The 12,046-nt window shown below is 43.4% G+C and overlaps 1 pseudogene; it reads right to left on the bottom strand.

Moving 5' to 3' along the window:
* Positions 1-3,564: 3,564 nt before the first annotated feature.
* On the bottom strand, positions 3,565-7,808 carry LOC136507678 (uncharacterized; annotated as a pseudogene).
* Between the last annotated feature and the right edge of the window lie 4,238 nt (positions 7,809-12,046).

Below are 12,046 nucleotides of genomic sequence, written 5' to 3'. Positions count from 1 at the left end.
GGGCCTCACAGATACGGGCTCCGTTCACTTGAAGAAATTCTGGAGAAATCTGAATAAATTTATGAGAGAAAAAATACTGTTCTAGATAAAAAAAGAAACGAATTAAGCTGGATTTAAGGGCACGCGAACGAGGCCACTGTATGTTGTCCTTATCTCGTATTTTACAAATCCAGGTATAATACGGGCTCATCTCGTCCAAATACGGGATCCCGGTAATACGGGCTGGATCATGCCTTTCCTGTTTTTGTCCCACACCCGCTGACTACTGGTCCGTGTCCCGTGATTCTGTCTCATTTCTGATTTTTTTTTTGAAAATAAAAAAAAACAGGAGGGTAAAATGTAGAAAACACGACGGGATGTAACCCGCCTGTTTTCAACCCTAATTTACGTGGATGATCGCATGGGTGTGTAATATGAAAAAGATTGCTAATAATCTCCTAACATATTCTGTTCGCTTCGCTAAAAAACCAGCTTGTGCAACTATATTTTAAATTTGCTAATAATCTCCTAACATATTTTTGCTAGCTTGTGCAACTATAGTACTCTTTCTCTAAAAAAACAATTCTCGTTCCTAACAAGTCAAATGGTTTTAAATTTGATTAAATCTAAAGAAAATAATTTAAAAATATGATACTAAATAATTAGAAATAGATTAGTTATAAAATCTATTTTCATAGTATATTTATTTGGAAACATAAATATTGATACTAATGTCTATGAATTGGGTTAAACTTAAATTTTTTTGACTTGTGCTTAGAATTGTATTCATTGTAGGACTGAGAGGGTAAGTAATTGCACCATCCTTTTCCCGTTTTTTTTTTCCCACAAGGCGCACCAACGTTATTGGCGGCAGCCGGCACATACATCCGATCAGGCTGTGTTGGCCACTTGTTCAAGCGTACCACTACACGACCAAAGAGGCAAAGAGCCAACCTAAACCACTGAATAGTTGATCATTGACGCTCCTAATAACTGTGTAGCTTTGGAGCATAGACGCCTTCCCTTTTCAGGCATTGGTTTGGAACGTCCGAATTTTTTTTCTATTTCTACGTTTTTTTTTGTGTGAAATTAAATTGGTTCTTGTAAAATTCCTATGTGATTCATGTGAAATTCGTGTGTTCTATGACCTCAAAGTCTCGCTACCGCGGCAGAGGACTCCACCGTTTCGCCGTCGTGGATCCCTTCTCCATCCTGTCTTGCATTCCGCGGCCATGAGGTCTAGTGGATCGCAGGGGCGTGACAGCCCAACGCGTCCAGCCTCCTCGCGTGCGCTGTACGACGTGGACGCTCGCGCTGCAGCTGCCGACGGCGAGGGCGAGCGGGACGACAAGGAGAGCACGGGGCTCATGCGTTGGCTCGACGCCCAGCCTGAATTTTTTACTTTTTAGCTCTTTTTTTAAAATTTTCTCACAAATAGACCCCTGTAAGAAAAATTTCAGAATCTGGACCCTTAGCTCGGCGTCATTGATGCTGGCGCCGAGCTAACACGTCTCGGCGCCAGCGTCTCTGGCGTCGAGCTCCTGGGCTCGACGCTGACGTGACGCTGATTTGGCAGGCAGCTCGGCGTCATAGACCCTGACGTCGAGTTCGGCGCCGTAGACGCTGGCGCCGAGCTCGGCGCCCTGCAAACGGCTACACCTTTTTTCTATTTTTTTGCGCGCACAGCCTAGACGGCGCACAGTCTAGATTTTTATTATGGGGCTCTTGCGTTTGTACCCTTGTTTTGTATCGAAATTATGATTTTGCCCCTATTTTTTTACTTTATGAATTTACCCCTACTGTGTCGTTCACGAAGCACCAGTTTGCCCCTGCTCCGTCATCCACCCCTAACGGTGTTAAACTTTGTATAAAAGGACATGAATGCCCATGCGATTTTGCCCCTGTTTGTTATGCCTAATTGTGATTTTACCCTGATTTGGAATTAGACTTTTTTATTATATGCTGACAATTGATTAAATTTGGTCAAACATATTTGACACAACTTGCAATTATTTGAACTCAGATTTAATATTGATAAATATTTAAAATTTTGGGACCAAAACGTCATAATGATGACAGATGTAACGAGTCGTGTGCACGAGCCGGCAGGTCGGCCCCGTGGTGGCTCCTCGATCTCTGCCCTTGAACCAAACTAGTAGAGTTATATACCAAGAACAAATTTGATTAGGGTCGACTAAAATTTTTACATACAAAATTCAGAGAAATTTGGCAAAGAACAGAGCTACTCCAATCAAACACAAGGCTCTGCTGAACTCGTTAGCTGGCTGCTCTGCTGGCTACTCCAATCAAACAGCGGCGCCGGCGGGAACTGCACAGCGGGCGGAGACGGAGCTCCGTGGGTGGCCGGGGATCCAAGGGAAACTGTAAACCATCAACTTGAACAGCTCCTTCTTTCATGGACACGGTAAAGGTGTTGCCACTCCCTTTTTTGCTGCAAGTGCAATTCAAAGCTGAGTCAGAACTAGAAACCAAAATGCACTTACGCACAATAATTTGTACAGCCTATAAGGATGATACAAGTTGCAGCACACATTGTCTAAGTTCTTCCTGAGTGCAAATTGCTTGAACTTCAAATGATGAGATGAATAGGACAAGTCACATCACAACCCACAACAGTTCATATGACAGTTACAGTCATAGAAAGTTAAATTTACTCTGTTAGAAGGGCAGGACCAGTAAATTTCCATGAGCAGGGACAAACTAATAGATGAATAATCAGGGAGCCAAACTCAATATTTTGGAATTTAATGGCTACATTTTCTATACACATATATATCAGCACTACAATTTTATCAGAAAAGTAAACCATTCTTACCAGACAATGCTATTTCCACAGACCAAAGCAATGCAAGCATTCCAACCTACATGACATGAGAGATTATTGAGGTATTCATGGCTATTAAGATTACAGGATTATATGGTAAATGTTGACAGCAATTTCATAGCACTAGAAATGAGCAAGGAGTAAGAACTCATGAAAGGTAGATTAAAAGGCATCCTATGGGTGCAGCTAAATACCAGGTTACACCATTAACTGTCAACTGCTAAACTTTCCATCTAAAAACTTCCTGCACCAAGAGTTGTTAAAACTTTTTTTTGGCTAAACATTCCCTAAACGAGGAGTCCTAAAATTCAAAGTAAAGAGAAAGCTGATCTCATCATCAAGCAGCACATATGCTTTATATATAGGACCAGGAGTTAGGAAGAAAAGATGATATGAAGCCACCCAAGACCAATGCAAAAGGCTCTGACAACTGGGACTCTACCTTCTGCAAAAGAGAGAGCTGATATCATCATCAACCGATCAGCGTGTCCGATACAATACACAAACCTACAAAGCTAGACCATCAGAATTTTATTCAAATATATTTTCCAGCATTTACAAGGCCCTTTCTGGCTCCTAAACAGTCAGATAATCTGAATCAGTTGCAAGCTGCAACCAGAATGATCAAATATTCAAATCTGCAGTTCCACTGCAGATGATGTAGCTTCCTTTTTTTTGATAATAATGATGTAGTTTTCAATGGCATGAAAAAAGATATAACTACAGGAAGAAAGGTATTACGTTCAGATGGTATAATGGATCCATTTAGTTGGCGACTTAGCCCCACAGCATAATCACACATGTCGATGATTTCCTACAAAAAAGAGGACAAATCAATGCAGTACCAACTGACCTATTCAATAGTGCTGCACATATGAGAATTGACATGTTTTAGGCGAAGTTGCAGTTCTAACAGATATGGAAACAGTAACGAAACCTCATAGATGATAATGTAGTATATATAAATTAACATCCTAAAACAGAAACGCAAAGATGAGCTGTGAAGTGTGAACTCAGTGATGTTACTTTTCGTGAGCACAATAAATGATGTGCAGATTGTAGACAATGCACTAGAAGCAATCAAGCAAGTATGATCCTACCTGAACCTCACCGATCCCTTCAGGAAGAATTTTCCCCATCTCAAGTGACACAAGCGTGCCAAGGTGATGGAGCTTTGCTCGTAGTGCATCACCGATTTGCTTAACAATCTCTCCCCGCTTTGGAGCAGGAATCTGGACACATTAGCAATGACATTATGATTTATGAGCACATTGATAGGAGTAAGATTTTGGAATCAAATCACTTGATGGACGGAAAAGTTTTTAGCAATGCTACCCAGTCCCAGCAATGAACTTGTGGTGTCGTGTACCTTGTTGACATAACGAAAAACATATAGATTCCAAAATCTGATAAACCCAAACATGCATGGAGTCTGAAATTGCAGTATAAATTCTAGTTCACAGATGCAGACCGTACACTAGAGATCCGTGTTCCTGGATCAAATCGAGAACCCATATCACCTGGAATGATCCAAATCATGGAACGGAAGTAGAAGAAAGGCCCTGGATTTGATTTTCGTACGTACCTTGGAGGTTGTGTAGCTATTTACCGACCAATGCAGCTGAATCCCCGGCAGACTGCGAGCCAGGCGGCGAAGAGGATTGTGAGGAGGAGGAGATCCGCGAGGATGACCATCCAGAGCTGCTGCCTCCACGTCTAGGCGGGTCCGGCCTGGCCCCGGTGCGAGGCTCGGTCCCTCTTGGGCGTGGTCCGCGCGGCGAGGTCAGCGTCCCTCCGCGCGGCCTCCTCCTCCGCGTGTGCCTCGGCGGCGAAGACCTCGTCCGCCTCGCGCGCGTCGTCGCCCGACGGGAGCGGCAGGCGCAGCGCGAGGCGCGACATCTCGTTCCGCATCCGGGTCTCGGGGAGGCATCGCAGGCAGCGGAGGAAGAGCAGGAGCTGCAACGCCGGGAGGTGGGGCGCCCGTGAGATGGCGGCGAGCGCGAGCAGCGGGGACAGGAGCAGCGCGTGCGCGCGCCCGGCGGCGGTGTGCGTGAGGTGGCGGTGGTGCGGGAAGGAGGGAGGATGAGCCACGCCATGGGGAGGGGGAAGGAGGGAGGAGGAGCTACGCCGCCGCCGGCAGCTGCGCCTCTGCCAGGCCGCGAAACCATGTGCGGGCCGTGACTTCTCGTCGGAACGGGTCGAGCGAACGGATGAGAAAGGAGAAAGCGACTGAGGGGTATCATTGTCTTTTGATATAGGTGTCTTTTCTTTTTCTTTTTTTTATCATTTAATCGAAGCATTTTAGACCGTGTTATAAAATAGGGGTAGACGGGAGCTTCGTTTGAAAAAAGCGAGGGTAAAATCACAAAATTAAAAAATAAAGGGCAAAATCACAATTAAAGTATTGAACAAGGGCAAAAACGCAATTCTCCCTTTTATTATTGTTAATATACGTGCCAAATGGGTCACCCTGGGCATTCGGTCAGACCGAATCGATCGGTTCGGTTCCTCGGTCATTCGGTCAGTTCGGTCATCAGAAACCTGGGACCGATCGGTCTTTGCAAAAAACGAAGACCGAGGAAGTTCGGTCTCGGTTAGTTCGGTTCGGTCTCGATCACGACCGAACTAACCGGACCTGAGTACCAGCCACAAACAATAGCAGAATCTATAGCAATTTTCAACAGAATGCTTGCTATTTGAAGGCAAAAAAATAACAACACAATATATAAAACAAACCACACATTATTATGACAAGTTCTAGCACACAACTTTCTCAGTTCTCACAAATCACAATCAGACATAATGACATTACGAACGAAGTCTACAGAACTACGGTCAGTTCGGTCACTTCGGTTAACCGACACATATGACCGAACTTCTATCGGTTACTTCGGTTAGTTGGGAGCTAGGACCGAACTCATGACCGAACTTTTCGGTCTCGGTCTCAGTCTTTTCGGTTCGGTCTTCGGTCTTCGGTTAATTATGCCCAGAGTGACAAATGGGGGCGCACAACAGCTAAGGGTCAGTTTGGTTGTCAAAAATTTGGCAAAACACTACTGTAGCGTTTTCGTTGTTATTTGACAATTAGTGTCCAATAATAGTCTAATTAGGCTTAAAAGATTCATCTCGTGAATTTCGTCTAAACTGTGTAATTAGATTTATTTTTTATTTATATTTAATGCTTCATGCATGTGTCCAAAGATTCGATATGATAGGGAATCTTGAAAAATTTGCTGTTTTGGACGGAACTAAACAGCGAGTAAGCCCTTGTTTAGTTCACGAAATTTGGATTTTGGGGCTACTGTAGCACCTTCGTTTTTATTTGGCAAATAGTGTCCAAACATTGACTAATTAGGCTTAAAACGTTCGTTTCGCAATTTCCCACCAAACTGTGCAATTAGTTTTTCTTTTCATCTACATTTAATGCTTCATACACAGGCCACAAACATTCGATGTAACAGGTACTATAGCAACTTTTTAGATTTTGAGTTGGAACTAAACAAGGGCTAAGGATAAAAGGGTGCCGAAGACAGCAGGGAAGCTAAGCTTAGGGCTGGACAGGGCAACAAGCTGCTCACACTGGTAGCTGGCCTGTCGCAGCACCTACGCATGTACAGTACAAGCTGTGTGGGCTATTAGCCAGTAAACAGTCGCAGCACCCTCAGGTTAGGGGCCGGAGTCTATGTATATGCAGCGTATGTACTGTAGACCAATAGATAGAAAGTAGGCAGTCGTTGAGGAAAGCTGGCAACAAGGGGTGTTTGGTTTACGAGGGGCACATAAGATTCCTGCACATCGAATGTTTGGCACATGAATAGAGTATTAAATATAAATTAATTATGAAATTAATTATATAACTTGTGACTAATTTATGAGATGAATCTTTTAAGCCTAATTAGTCCATAATTTGACAACGTGGTGCTACAGTAAACATGTGCTAATGACATATTAATTAGGCTTAAAAAAGTCATCTCGCAAATTAGCCTCCATCTATATAATTGGTTTTGTAATTAATCTATATTTAATGCTCTTTATTCGTATCTAAATATTCAATATGACATAAATTTTATAAGTTCTCATGTAATTAGTTAGGGTTTTTTGACCTAAAAAGTATTGATCGCTGATTTGTTATAAGAGAAAAATATTGTAACATAGATAATAAGTGAGGTATAAGAATCTGCACGTGGTACAGAGATAGATGGTTGCTTTTTCCTTTAAAAATAATTGAAATTATAGGATCGGTTGCTAATGTTTTTAGTAATATAAAATACATATACTTTCTGGGATCCTATATATCTGCGCCCTGTTCACTAAAGATCAAGGTTTTTTTTTTTCTATAGAAAAATTTTAGTCCCTATTCCATCGGATATTTAGACATATGCATTAAGTATTAAATATAGATAAAAAAAAACTAATTGCACAGATTGTGGCTAATTTCCGAGACGAATTTTTTAAGCCTAATTAGTCTATGATTTGACAATGTGGTGCTACAGTAAATATATGTTAATGGTGGATTAATTAGGCTTAATAAATTCGTCTCGTAAATTAGTCTCCATCTATGTAATTAGTTTTATAATTAACTTCTCCTAAATAGTATCCAAACCTCCGATATAACCTGGACTAAAATTTACCGAACCCCCAAATCGATGACAGTTCCTGTGAGGCGTCTGTGGAAGCCAGATCAACAGTTAACGCAGCCCCACAAGCAAGCAGGGACAGACGGGTCTAGCAGCAGCAGCGTCCGTGCTTTAATTCAAAAGCTTTGTCTCGGTATCCGTGCGAAACACTGTGCTGTCATAAATGCTCGTAGGCCCTCCGCTCGCTCCTTCGCTACAGAAGCTGCTGCGGTGCAGAGAGCAGACTACAGAAGCGATTGCAGTGATGCTCCACCTCACCTGCCTCCAGTATCCTGCCGTGCAGGTACGTATAGAAGCAAAGCACGAGGGCCGGCCGGCCGGCAGAACGTCAGCACCATGACGACCATGGCAGGCCGGACGACCACCACCACCATGACCCTTCTCCTTCCTTCGCTTTCCTGTACGTACCTGCGCAAATAGAAATCTAGACTGTGCGCCGTCTAGGCTGTGCGAAAAAAAAGAGGCTCTGCGCGTAAAATAATAAAAAAAGGGGCTAGCCGTCTGCGGGGCGCCGAGCTCGGTGCCAAGCTCAGCACCAGAGACGCCGGTGCCGAGACGTGTTAGCTCGACGTCAACATCGATAACGCTAAGTTAAAGATCCGGATTCTGAAATCTTTTCTGTAAGGGTCTATTTGTACTTTAAAAAAAGAGTTAAAAAGTAAAAAATTCGATCGCCCAGCCCGAGCGGTCCGTGGTCCGTGCTCTGCCTTTTTGGAGGTAACAGGACGGAGGGATTCAGGGCATCACTTAAAAAAAAAGCCCGAGCGATAGACTGCTACCTCCAAATACTAGAGGACATGGATTTGGGTGAAATTATTTGCCTTTTTGTTTTTTTTTGAAACAACGGCTGCAATCCAGCAGCTACAGCAAAAGGACCAACGATTCACTTGACATTTGCATCCAGTACTATACCAAATCGAGAGAGATTGAGGTGATTAGGGAGATCTATTGCATGTTTCGTTACGCTACATCAAATCTTTTACGGATTGCAAGAACAACGAGAGAATTGAAGCCAAGAACGGGGACCAGACGGGACTGACAGTAGAGAGGGAACTGCGTGTGTGAGAGAGCGAGCGAGAGGACAAGAACTCAGCTAAGACTCGCGTGAGAAGGCTGTGAACGGAGGAGGGACAGCGGCGAGGATGATACTATCATTTCTCGCCAATGGTTGCTTGTAAGACAAGTTGCATGGCGAGACAAACGGCTTCTCCCAAAGGCCTCTTCGGGCGGCTCCGGCTCTTTCCTTTTCGCTGAAAAATGGGTTTAACAGTTTCTTGTACTCAGCAACTTGATAGTGCTCTACTAGAGGAGACGGAGCCTGAGCCATAAACAATGAGCTGTAACACCCCAGGTGTCACGTACATGTTTAAGTTTAAGGCTAAATAATACCTAATGAATAAGTTTTCCTTTGCTTGGTAATGAACTCTTGCATGAGATGATAAGATACATGTTTGTTTGAATCACTTTAGTGAATAAAATTAATATACGTGCTGCCAAGAAACCTTGCTATTTTGCTCAAACACCTCTAAATAATCTTGTGAACAAAAATTGTCTAGGGTTCATGTTGGAAAAATCCGAAGAAAATGTCTAAAAATACCAAAAACCCTAACTGGATTTTAATTTCTTAATAGTTTTTTAGAGCTAGATAAATAATCATTTTTAATATACTTAAAATTTTGTTAATATGACAATGTAGTATAAGTCATGTACTTCGTGGTAGGGTGCTTGTTTGTGCCTAGTTTGAACGTTTGATAGTTTAGTTAGTGCTCCAAAGCTTGAATAAAATGTTGTTTCCTAGGTGACTTGGGAAGTTTCCAAGTTCTCAGTGTTTTCTCTGACACTGCAATGTTTAGCGTTGTTTATCTCCTAATATGTGATTCTAATGGTCATCGTCCCTTAATATGAGTTGGAGATTGAGATGTTGGGAAAATATCTTGTACATGACATGGGGCTAAAATCTTGGCTGAATCCTCTCTGCGGTGCGTCAAAGAGGGGCATTTGGCCCCTGTCGTCGCCCATGCCCTGCTATGGCCATGTGCACGCACAACGGCGTCGTCCTCGTCGCGATGTGCCTCTACACCCGCCCATGTCCCACTGCTCCCCGCCTTGCCTTCTTCTACATGGCCCCGGGCTCCTTCCTCCCTCTCCGCGCTCTCTCTCTCTCTACCTCTCCTTCTCTCCCTCGTTTCCGCTCGGTTTGAGCCACCATGGTCACCATGGAGCTCGAGCTCGCCACCACCGTTCACGTCGCTCCATCCCTCCCCGCGCTCGACTATCGACACCACTACCTCCGCCTCGCTCCCTGTTGTTCCCCCATGCGCACATGTCGCAGCCGCGTCGCCGGGAGCTTCCGCGACCCCTACTCGAACCACCACCGTCGCGCGTGCACGTGGCCAGGCCACTGCGCCAGGCCTCGGCATGGGAGCAGCCCAGCTGTGAGCATGCCGTGGCCATCCAGTGCCACGCAACCACTTTCACCGGCCGCCTTGCCCTGCTGCGTCGTTGCCGCCTGCTATGGCCGCTAGGTAGCCACCAGCTATCGTGGCCTGGCCACCACAGCTGCTGCTGGCCAGGCCACGGCCAGGCGTAGGTACGTCAAGCCGCCGCCATGCCCACGTGGCCGTGTCGCTGGCCCTTGCTGTCGGCAAGCCGCCCCGCGGTTGAAATCGGCCGCCCCGAGCACCTCATCTACTCTGTTTTCGTAAGGAAGAAGAAGAGAAGGACCCCGGGGTGAGAATAAAAGCTTTTCTAGGGTTTCTATTGTAAAAATGCAAGAGACAAACAAAAGGTGGAAGGACTTATTTTGATTTTAGAAAACTTCCAGGGTCCTAGACGCAAAATGTGTTTTCTTTTTCTGTTATCTATTTCTTTTATGCATAAATAGGCAGAAACTTCAATAAATCGTAGTAAATCGTAGAAAAATTCTAAAAATGCCAAACCAATTTTGTTACACTCCACACAACTAGATCTATGCAGTAAATACATAATATGACATGTTTTAGTATAAAAGTTTTGCTATAAATATTTGCCTATGCCTTTTAATGCTAAATTCATATCTGTTGTTATAGGAATCCAATTGTTGTGAAAATTTTATGGTAGGTTACTTGTTGCATGTTTGTGCTGTGGTAAAAATTTCATATCCAATGGATGTTTATTTACTGAATTATTGATTTATCATGTGTGACATGCCTTTATTGCTTTTAAATCTTAGTTAACTGCTAGTAAATAATTTGCTTATCCTAAAATAATGAAATTTATGCAGTAGTTATGTTTAGTTAAGATGTATCACACATAAATTTTTTATGTCCAAAAGAGATGTTTGGCGCGCCACCTTTTTATTCCTTGGTTATAATTATTTAAGCTTTTATATATGTTTGGTGTTTAGATTATGGTTAATATACATTTGTCTATACTACTTGTTTTACATGATGTATAGGCAAAGTGTGTTTAGTAAGTAGAAGTGTGTTTGGCACATTATGATAAGCTTTCACTTGTATGTTTAAAATACAAATGGTTGTTTTACTCGCTTGTGTGATAATAGTAACTCGCAAGTAAGTCACTAGGAGAGGATAAGAGTTGAACCTTCAACGTTTAGTTACCCTTCACCGTGATGATGTGTTGCTTCTCTTGTAGTGTTTGTAAATGTCTTGTTATGCTTGTTTGACTTAAACGTGCATTGTATTCATGCATATCATTTAGGAACTATGATGAATCGATGGATCAACTAAAGGATGTCGGCGTCAAGCGGGAAGATGGTGTATTCATGACCAGTCCAGAAGATGGATATGGTCAGATCATGTCTCAAAGATGGAAGAATACTAACTTAGTAGAGTACAAGTTTACCCAGGCAAGCCTCGGTGCATAACCCCAATTTTTGCAGCACTTATTAATATGTTGTTTGTGCATTAAGTTGCAGGAGTTGCTTGAAACCCACCTACACAAATATTTTATCCTATGAGTACTACTAGTATGACAGAAATTATGTAGTATACCATGCTATAGGGCTTACGGTAGAAGTCAAGTGATGGATGGTCACTCGCGAGGATTAGGGACGGTTATACTGTAACTACTTGTAAGGAAAATGGACCATAGGCCCATTTATTTTGAATTTTGGTGTTTGATGACTAACAGAACCAAATTGGATTAATGAATTTGTAAGTGATTGTTTGGTAGTTCAATAGGGTGCAAGACATAACTTGGACGAAGGCGACATGATGATCTAATGATCAACACCTTAAGCAAGACCCTAGAAGCACAAGAGAAGACCTAAGATATTAAGCAAAGTCCAAGCACGAAGATAGAAACCAAGCCGTACGCAAGATCACGAAGAAATGAGCTCACAGAGGTGACCGGACGCTGGACCAGACACTAGCGGAAAGTGACCAGACGCTCCGATCAAGAGGCTTGGCAATAGGCGTCAGCAGCAGCGACTGGATGCTGGACCGGACGCTGGCGGCAAATCGACCAAACGTAGAACTACACGTCCGATCGAGTACAGAAAGGTTCTAGAGCGGCAAAATTACGACCGGACGTGTCCGGTGGCATGTGACCGGACACTAGCAGCGTCCGATTAGTTGATTGTGGC

This window comes from Miscanthus floridulus, chromosome 15 (genome assembly GCF_019320115.1).
Source record: "Miscanthus floridulus cultivar M001 chromosome 15, ASM1932011v1, whole genome shotgun sequence".
In the NCBI taxonomy this organism is placed as follows: domain Eukaryota; kingdom Viridiplantae; phylum Streptophyta; class Magnoliopsida; order Poales; family Poaceae; genus Miscanthus; species Miscanthus floridulus.
This window is presented reverse-complemented; position numbering and strand designations above follow the sequence as displayed.